Raw genomic sequence first — 9,775 nt, 5'->3', positions numbered from 1 at the left:
TCCTTAATTGGAAATAGGCGTGGTAGATAGACGGTGATCCTTAATTGGAAATAGACGTAGCCCACGCTGATCCTTAATTGGAAATAGGCGTGGTAGATAGACGGTGATCCTTAATTGGAAATAGACGTAGCACACGTTGATCCTTAATTGGAAATAGGCGTGGTAGATGTAGCACACGTTGATCCTTAATTAGAAATAGGCGTGGTAGATGTAGCACACGTTGATCCTTAATTGGAAATAGGCGTGGTAGTGGCTTTGATCTTGTCCAGATCGGAAGCGTGGCTTGGATTCTAGATATTGAATCGGAAAGCGGTGAAACTTTGGGTTCACATTGAGGTACCACATGCATAGAGTCACATGTCTTGCATTGAGTCACATTAGAGTTATGTGATAATTGAGTGTATGCATTATTGTGATTGTGATGTGTGTATGAGATATGGTAATTGAATGTGATGATGTGTGGATACATAACTTGACAAAATATGTGATTATGTGATAATTGTAGTTATGTGTATATTTGAGAATATAGTATTGGATTTGAATATTATACTCCTTGAGTTTTGATGGATGTTTGGAACATGTGAAATAAATGTTGATTAATATTATTTACATGGTTATATGAAGTGTGATGAATTCCTTTAATTGTTGATTTAATCATTGTGCTTGATTATACTTCTTCATAATGATTTGAATTCTCACCCTTTATGTTTGAATGTTACCTTTACATGGGTATCGTGCAGACACTCGGGAGTAGTATTGCTGAAGTAAGTGAGCGGTAGCACTCGAGGTTAGCTGGAGAGCTTCGGTGCTTTGTTTTAGAGACTAAGTAGTGAGTCAATGCTTTGGTCATGTAACACTGGGTAGATTGGTAGTATTGAACTCGTGTCTTGTTTAGATACGTTTTATGGTATTACTTGTGAACATGTTTAATTGAAGAGATTATTGAGAGATGATCATGGTATGGGACATGGATCATTTATGAAATGCATGGATATTCGTTATTTTCCGCTACGAACGCATATTCTTGAATATTCATGATAATGGAAATGTGTTATTTTAAATGACCAGGTGTATTGTATATTGATGATGAATGATGTTAGTTTTTGAAAGCTTTTAGTTTTTGAAAACATCGATGTGACGCCCTTTTGTTTATATGCGTGCCTAATTACTCTGATTATATGTTAAGTATTTTGGGGTAGAAAAAGGGGTGTTACACCCGTCACCGGTTAAAGTGAACATATCAAGGATAGACTCAAAGGAAAGAAAATCTGTCATCGGTTAAGATGAACATATCAAGGATAAACTTGTCTGGGGATGCCAAGGAGGACATCCGTCATCGGTTAAGATGAACATATCAAGGATAAACCAATTGATCATAAAGTAGGAATTACATCTATCGAATGCTGGATAGAATACCATCAAAGAGAAAATATGTCATCGGTTAGGATGAACATATCAAGGATAGACTCTGCGAGGAGGGAAATAGGAATTATATCTATCAGTTACTGGATAGAATACCAAACAAGAGAGTATATGTCACCAGTTAAAGTGAACATATCAAGGATAAACTCTATAAGGGGAAAGAAAAGCAAGATTTACAACTACCAGTTACTGGGCAGAAGACCGCAAAGAGAAGAAAACTCGTCATCGGTTAGGATGAACATATCAAGGATTAACTCTCTGGGGAACCAAAATAGGGATTACAACTACCTTTTTACTGGGTAGAAAACTAAAGATGAGAGTACCCGTCATCGGTTAGGATGAACATATCAAGGATAAACTCAAAACAGGGGAAGAAAATATATGTCATCAGTTAGGATGAACATATCATGGATATACTTCCTGAGGAGACATAAAAATGAATCCGCTGGGGACTCAACTGAGGAGAAAATAGGGGTACTTTTGTCGGGTATTGGGCAAGAAGTGACAAACTGCAGACTAAGAAGAATATTACCAGTTACTGAGTAATAAACTCTTAGGGGACTCAAAGCATCTATCTAGATAAGATCTAGAAAGAAACGGTCAATCAAGACTCAACCCAATGAGGATATAACTCAAGGGGAGTGATTCCATCCAGATAATCCACTAGGGAGGAAACTGAAATAATAATCATCCACTAGGAAATAACTCAGTGGGGAAAGGAGAAAGGTTAAAGTCTTTCTGCTTAAGGGGATGACACTCTACAATGGAGGGAGTACAAATATCAAATTTGTATGGGGATAAAGTACCGCCATAACAAAGAATAAGAATAACATGAGTGAATCAACAATAACGATGATGCAATAATGGAATATGTGAGTGTATATGTACATGTATATGTACATGTGATGATTATGCTAACAAAACGATCACAAAGGATACAAGGTGTTGCAAATTTGAATCATCGGTACAATTCTCGGTCAATCCACAAAAGAGGGAGACAATTGTTGGAGAAAAGAGATTAACATCCGAAAGGCTCAAACCTAGCTGGGGAAAGAAGAGATTTGCTGAGAAAAACTGTTATCGAGCCTACGGGGAATTTTAGGTCAACACCATATCAAATAGGAGACAACCATGCAGAGGATAAACAACAAATAGCTGCTCAGAAACCATGAGGAAACTCTAACTGGGAGCGAATCGGATGGAGATTGGTGGAGAAACCAAAGTTCTACCGCAACCACGCGAACTGCTGAGGAAACTATTCTCAGTTGGGGAATACACACTAACTCCGCTGAGGAATAAACACTCTGCAGGGGACTAAATCAACCAACTAAGCTGGCTATCCTACTGGGGAATAGAAAACAATCAACCGTATGGAGAAATCAACAAAAACCGAGTTCTGAACAACGTTGTTGGGGATGAAAGAGAAATTGTACCTACTGCTTGGGGAGAACCAATACTGCTCCACACTTAGGGCTTACTGCTTTCGAACCACTGTTGATATTCCTTTTTAATGAAATCGATTGCTTAAAATTCATGCTTTTATATGTTTAAGAAAAATTATTTTGATTAAAACTTTAACTTAAAAAATGATCATAATAAAATTTTAAAACTATTTGCTGAAATAAACAAGAGTAGAAACAATTGGATAAAAGCTCAACTTTATTTAATGGAATGATAGTCTGTAAATGACAAGACTCCTTAGATTTTTACAAAGTTGAAAATGGTAATTTACATGGAAAAAGGTTACATTGAATACAATGATCACTTATCCTTCTATCAACTCTTGATATCCACTGTGCTTTTGGCCGCTACTGGGGATGATGAATCACCGTCGACCGTTGTGCTCAAAAGTGTCTTCAATACTGAAGATCAGCAGGATGCAGTTACTTGCCATAATCCCTAATTTTTTGCATAAATTTCCCCAAGGTAGGGTACTCAATTTATCGGGATAATCTTTCTGTTTTATGTCTCTAACTTTTGCCTGGATCGCCCTTTCGGGTTTTCAATCTACCGAGACGCTCATTTTTGCCTAAGCCGCCCTTTTGGGTTTTCAACTAAGCGAGTTGTTCTTTTCTTTTTAGGCGAAGTATTTCTTGACTGCATTTGCGTTCACATGACAAGTGAACTCTTCATCATCCATAGTTGTAAGGATCAATCCGCCGCCTGAAAAGGCTGTCTTAACAACATATGGGCCTTCGTAATTAGGAGTCCATTTGCCCCTAGAATCTGGTTTGAAAGATAAAATCTTCTTGAGCACAAGGTCACCTTCTTTGAACACATGAGGTCTGACCTTCTTATCAAAAGCTTTCTTCATCCTCTGCTGATACAACTAACCATGACACATGGCAGTCAATCTCTTCTCTTCAATCAAATTCAACTGATCATACCTGGTCTAACACCATTCAGCCTCAGTCACCTTGGCTTCCATGAGCACACACAATGATGGAATCTCAACCTCTACGTGGAGCACTGCTTCCATACCATAAACAAGTGAGAAAGGGGTTGCCCCTGTTGAAGTACGGATGGATGTACGATACTCGTGCAAAGAAAATGGGAGCATCTCATGCCAATCCTTGTATGTTACAACCATCTTCTGAATAATCTTCTTAATGTTCTTATTTGCAACTTCAATAGCCCCATTCATCTTAGGTCTGTAGGGAGAAGAATTATGATGTGCAATCTTGAAGTATTTACATAGAGCTTCCACCATATTATTATTCAAGTTTGATCCATTATCAGTAATGATCTTGCTTGGCACACCATAACGGCATATGATATTATTCTTGATAAACCTTACAACGACTTGCTTGGTTACGTTCGCGTACGATGTCACTTCAACCCATTTGGTGAAGTAATCAATTGCCGCCAAAATGAAACGATGTCCGTTTGAAGCTTTGGGCTCAATCATGACAATCATATCAATTCCCCACATGGAGAAGGGCAATGGGGAGAAAATGACATTCAACAGTGTTGGAGGAACGTGAATCTTATCCGCATATATTTGACACTTGTGAAATTTCTTCACAAACTTACAACAGTCAGATTCCATGCCAATACTAACCTTCTCGCAACATCTTCTTCGTCATTGCATGTCCATTGGAATGAGTACCAAAAGACCCTTCATGGACCTCAGTCATCAATAGGCATGCTTCGTGTCTATCCATGCATCTGAGCAAAACCATATCGAAGTTTCTCTTGTACAACACATCACCATTTAGGTAGAAATTGCTGGCTAATCTTCTCAAAGTCTTGTTATCTTTCAAAGATGCCCTAGACGGGTAAATCTGACTTTGGAGGAAACACTTGATGTCATAATACCACGGCTTCTCATTTTTTACCTCTTCAACAGCAAACACATGAGCTGGCCTATCAAGACGCATTATAGTCAAATTGGGAACTTCATTCTAATACTTCACTACAATCATTGACGCCAATGTTGCAAGAGAATCTGCCATCCGATTTTCATCTCGAGGGATATGATGAAATTCAACCATTGTAAAGAAAGTTGAAATCCTTCTCGCATAATCTCTGTACGGTATCAAACCGGGTTGGTTCGTCTCCTATTCACCTTTGATCTGATTCACAACCAAAGTTGAATCTCTAAATACATCTAAATCCTTGATTCTGAGATTAATGGCCTCTTCAAGCCCCATAATGCAAGCTTCATATTCTGTCATATTGTTTGTACACTTGAAAGTCAATCTAGCTGTAAATGGAAAGTGTGTGCCTTGAGGAGTAATGATCACTGCTCCAATGCCATTACCACACTGATTAACAGCTCCATCAAACACCATGCTCCAACATGAACCAGATTCTGGCCCTTCTTCAAGTAATGGTTCATCATAATCTTTCACTTTCAAGTACAAGATCTCTTCATCAGAAAAATCATATTGCGCTGACTGGTAATCTTCAATTGGTTGGTGAGCTAAATGGTAAGCCAAGATACTACCTTTGATTGCTTTCTGAGATCGGTATTCGATATCATACTCTAATAACAACATCTGCCAACGGGCAATCCTCCTAGTTAAAGCAGGCTTCTTGAATATATACTTGATTGGATCCATTTTGGATATCAACCAAGTGGTATGATTCAACATATATTGACGCAGACGCTTAGCAGCCCAAGCCAATGCGCAACAAGTTTTCTCAAGCATAGAATACCGAGTCTCACAGTTGGTGAACTTCTTACTGAGGTAGTAAATTGCAAATTCTTTCTTTCGAGTCTCATCTTGTTGGCCTAGAACACAACCCATACTATCTTCCAGCACAGTCAGATACATGATCAATGGTCTTCCTTCAATAGGTGGAGACAAAATCGGAGGCTCAAGCAGATATTCCTTGATACTGTCAAAAGCTTTTTGGCAATCTTCGATCCAATCACAAGACTGATCTTTCTGAAGAAGCTTGAATATAGGTGCACATGTGGCAGTCATGTGTGAAATGAATCTTGAGATATAATTCAAGCGGCCGAGAAAACCTCTGACTTGCTTCTCAGTTTTGGGCGCATGCATCTCTTGTATTGATTTTACCTTAGAAGGATCATCTTCAATACCCTTCTCGCTGACAATAAAGCCTAACAACTTACCAAAACGAACACCAAAAGTACACTTATTGGGATTCAAGCGGAGTTTATACTTCCTCAAACGCTGGAATAGCTTCAACAAATGCTCAACGTGTTCCTCTTCATCAATTGATTTAGCAATCATGTCATCGACATATACTTCAATCTCTTTATGCATCATATCATGAAAAAGAGTAGTCATTGCTCTTTGGTAAGTTGCACCAGCATTCTTTAAACCGAAAGGCATCATTCTATAACAGAATGTTTCCTAGGGTGTAATGAATATGGTCTTCTCCATATCTTCGGGTGCCATCTTGATCTGATTATATCCGGAAAATTCGTCCATAAACGAAAAGACTTTGAATTTAGCAGTATTGTCTACCAACATATCAATGTGTGGCAGAGGAAAATCATCTTTTGGACTGGCTTTATTCAAATCTCTATAATCAACACACATGCGGACTTTTCCATCTTTCTTTGGCACAGGCACAATATTAGCTACCCATTGCAGATACTCAACGGTCACAAGGAAACTGGCATCAATCTGCTTCTGCACTTCTTCTTTAATTTTCACTGTCATATCAGGATGTGTTCTTCTCAACTTCTGCTTGACTGGCGGGCATTCTGGCTTCACTATCTCAGAATCCAAACCAGGCATGTCTTCATAGGACCAAGCAAACACATCTGAATATTCTCAGAGAAGATCGATCAACCCCTTCTTAACCTCTGGACACAATCGAGACCCAATCTTAACTTCCTTCACATCATCCTCGGAACCCAATTTGACTAGCTCAATCTGCTCTTCGAATGGCTGAATGGCTTTTCCTTCATGCTCAAGAAGACGAGACAATTCATCACTCACTTCTTCATCACTTTCCTCCTCAGCCTCAAACACAGGGAATTCAAAATTTGGAGAAGGAGAAGGATCCTTGTATTTAATGGGGTTAGAAACCATCCTGCATAAGGATTTGATATTTTGATTTTAGAGAAGTGAATTTGTGACCAAATATTATGCAGATGGACAAATTTATTTATTTACTTATGTTTTTTTTTGTGATTACCATTTTCAGAATAAAGCAAAAAGTAAAAAATAAAACATCATAGATGTGGATGAATAGAATTAATTTTATTGATGATCAAATTGAAATGCCCAACAATGTTCACTTCTCCCTTAGGCATAAGAGACAGATTTTTTAAAACAAATAAAAGCAATTACTTAAATCGATGCAAAACCTTTACATGCGTCACAAAATTGGTGCAGTCTTCCTCTTCGTCATTCTCTAGCACATCAGCTAAGTGTTGTTCATTGCCATGAATGAACCCTCCGCTATGGAAGCTAAGTTGCATGTCCTCTGATCTAGCAGCTGACGAACCTTTTTGAAAACCTAGACCGGTTCTATTCTTGTTATTGAAGACCTTTACCACTCGTCCCCACCGATCAACATTTCCTTCTTCAACAATCTTCCTTGCATCTTTCAATGAGGACATAGGTGCCCAACTCTCTTTTCAGTAGCAATAGATAAGGCTTGAAACGGAGTTCCAACCTCATCCTCAGCTTCAACATAAGAGAAAGATGACAAGTGGCTAACCAACAACGCCTTCTCCCCGCCAACAATGACAAGCTTGCCATTCTTCACAAATTTGAGCTTCTGATGCAACATGGAGGTAACAGCTCCTGCCTTGTGGATCCATGGCCTTCCCAACAGACACCTGTAGGCCGGGTGGATATCCATTACTTGGAAAGTAATCTGGAAGTCACTCGGACCTATCTTTACTGGAAGGTCCACTTTATCTATCACTATTTTGCGTGAACCGTCAAAAGCTTTGACGATTACACCACTATACCTCATAGGCACTCCTTGATATGACAGCTTCGATAATGTTGACTTCAGCAGCACATTCAACGATGATCCGGTGTCAACTAGCACATTGGACAAAGCGTCATCTTTGCAATTCATGGAGATATGCAAAGCCAAGTTATGATTCCTACCCTCCTCAGGGAGTTCTTCATCACAGAAGCTGAGATTATTACAAGAAGTGATGTTAGCCATAATATGATCGAACTGATCCACCATAACATCATGTTCCACGTAAGCTTGCTCAAGAACTTTCTGCAGTGCTTCTCTGTGTGCTTCTGAGTTCATAAGCAGAGACAACACCAAAAATTTTGAGGGGGTTTAGAGCAGCTGCTCCACCATATTAAACTCACTTTTCTTTATTAACCGAAGTACCTCATCATCATCATTAGGCTTCAAATTGCTGGATTCACCAGACTGACGCTTTGAAGTTCTAACTGGATCCACTGTAGGTACTTCCACTTTCTTACTGATTGAACAATCTTCTACATCTTTTGGGAACACCAGCCCAAACACTCGACCACTGTGGGTCACCTTAGTGACATCAACAATGCTCACAACAGAACTGGTCATAGGTAATGGAACCTCTTTACCATCCTTCAACATAGTTGCATTATACTGATATGGAACAGCCTTATCGGATGCATACGGGACTGGACCCGCCAACCGTATAACCAACGACGATACCGATCTTTGGCTGATACTGTTACTGTTACTACTATCATATTGAATTACCACTCTCTCGGGATTCTTAAACACGGGAACAATCACATTCACATCGTCATCTATATGACATGATTGAATAATCTAGATCATACCTTCATTCATTAACTGCTAAATGTCTCTTTTCACAATCTCACAACCTCTTGAATTAATACTGCATATAGCACAACCATCATGGTCATGCTCACAATCGCCCACCAAGAAAATATCCTTGTGCATCGTCACCAAGGATCTTCTTATGAAACGAACGTCAAACACTTTGAACTCCCCAGGGCAGCCTTCTACCATGTTGACAGATGAATTTCCATGGGCTGGCAGTGAGTTAGCTTTTACGTTGGGTGCACGGTCCTCAAAGGACGTCATTCCACTTTTCACTAGCTTCTGGACTTCATATTTGAGTGGATAGAAGTTTTCAATGTCATGTCCGGGTGCTCCTTGATGAAAAGCACAACGGAGGTCTGGTTTGTACCACCAGCGAAGTGGTTCAAGTATTTGCGAAGGATTTCTTGGTTGTATAAGGTTTTTGAGAACCAATGATGGGTACAACTCTGCATATGTCATCGGAATCGGGTCGAAAGAGACCTTTTTCCTCTCGAAAGTTTGTTGCTGATGATTGTTGGTATTGTTGTTATTGTAGGTGTTTGCTCGTTGTTGTGGTTGTTATTGTTGACATTGTTGTTGTTGAATTGGTGTTGATTGATTGGCTGAAAACACAGGAATTACTGAAGATACTTGATGATGATGTTGATGAGATGGTTGACTTCTTCTAATCTGAGGCCTTCTCTGCCTCCCACTGGAAATTGCATTGGTTTCATTATCCTTCTTCTTACCAAAATTGTCGCCGTATCTCTTGCTAGACGATACCTCCTCCTTAGACAACCGTCCTTCTCGGACACCTTCTTCTATCCTCATCCCCATATTTACCATTTCGGTAAAATCACTGGGGGCACTGGCGATCATACGCTCATAGTAAAATGAGCTCAGGGTCTTCAAGAAAATCTTGGTCATCTCCTTTTCCTCTAAATGAGGGGTTATCTGAGCAGTGAGTTCTCTCCACCTCTGCACATACTCCTTAAATGTTTCCTTGTCCTTCTGAGACAATGATCTCAACTGATCTCGGTCCAGAGCCATATCAACGTTATACTTATATTGCTTAACAAATGTTTTACCCAAATCATTGAAAGTGCGGATGCTCGCACTGTCCAACCCCATA

The sequence above is a fragment of the Lathyrus oleraceus genome, chromosome 7 (assembly GCF_024323335.1).
Source record: "Lathyrus oleraceus cultivar Zhongwan6 chromosome 7, CAAS_Psat_ZW6_1.0, whole genome shotgun sequence".
Classification (NCBI taxonomy): Eukaryota; Viridiplantae; Streptophyta; class Magnoliopsida; order Fabales; family Fabaceae; genus Lathyrus; species Lathyrus oleraceus.
The sequence above is the reverse complement of the archived record's forward strand: the minus strand, read 5'-3'. Positions refer to the sequence as shown.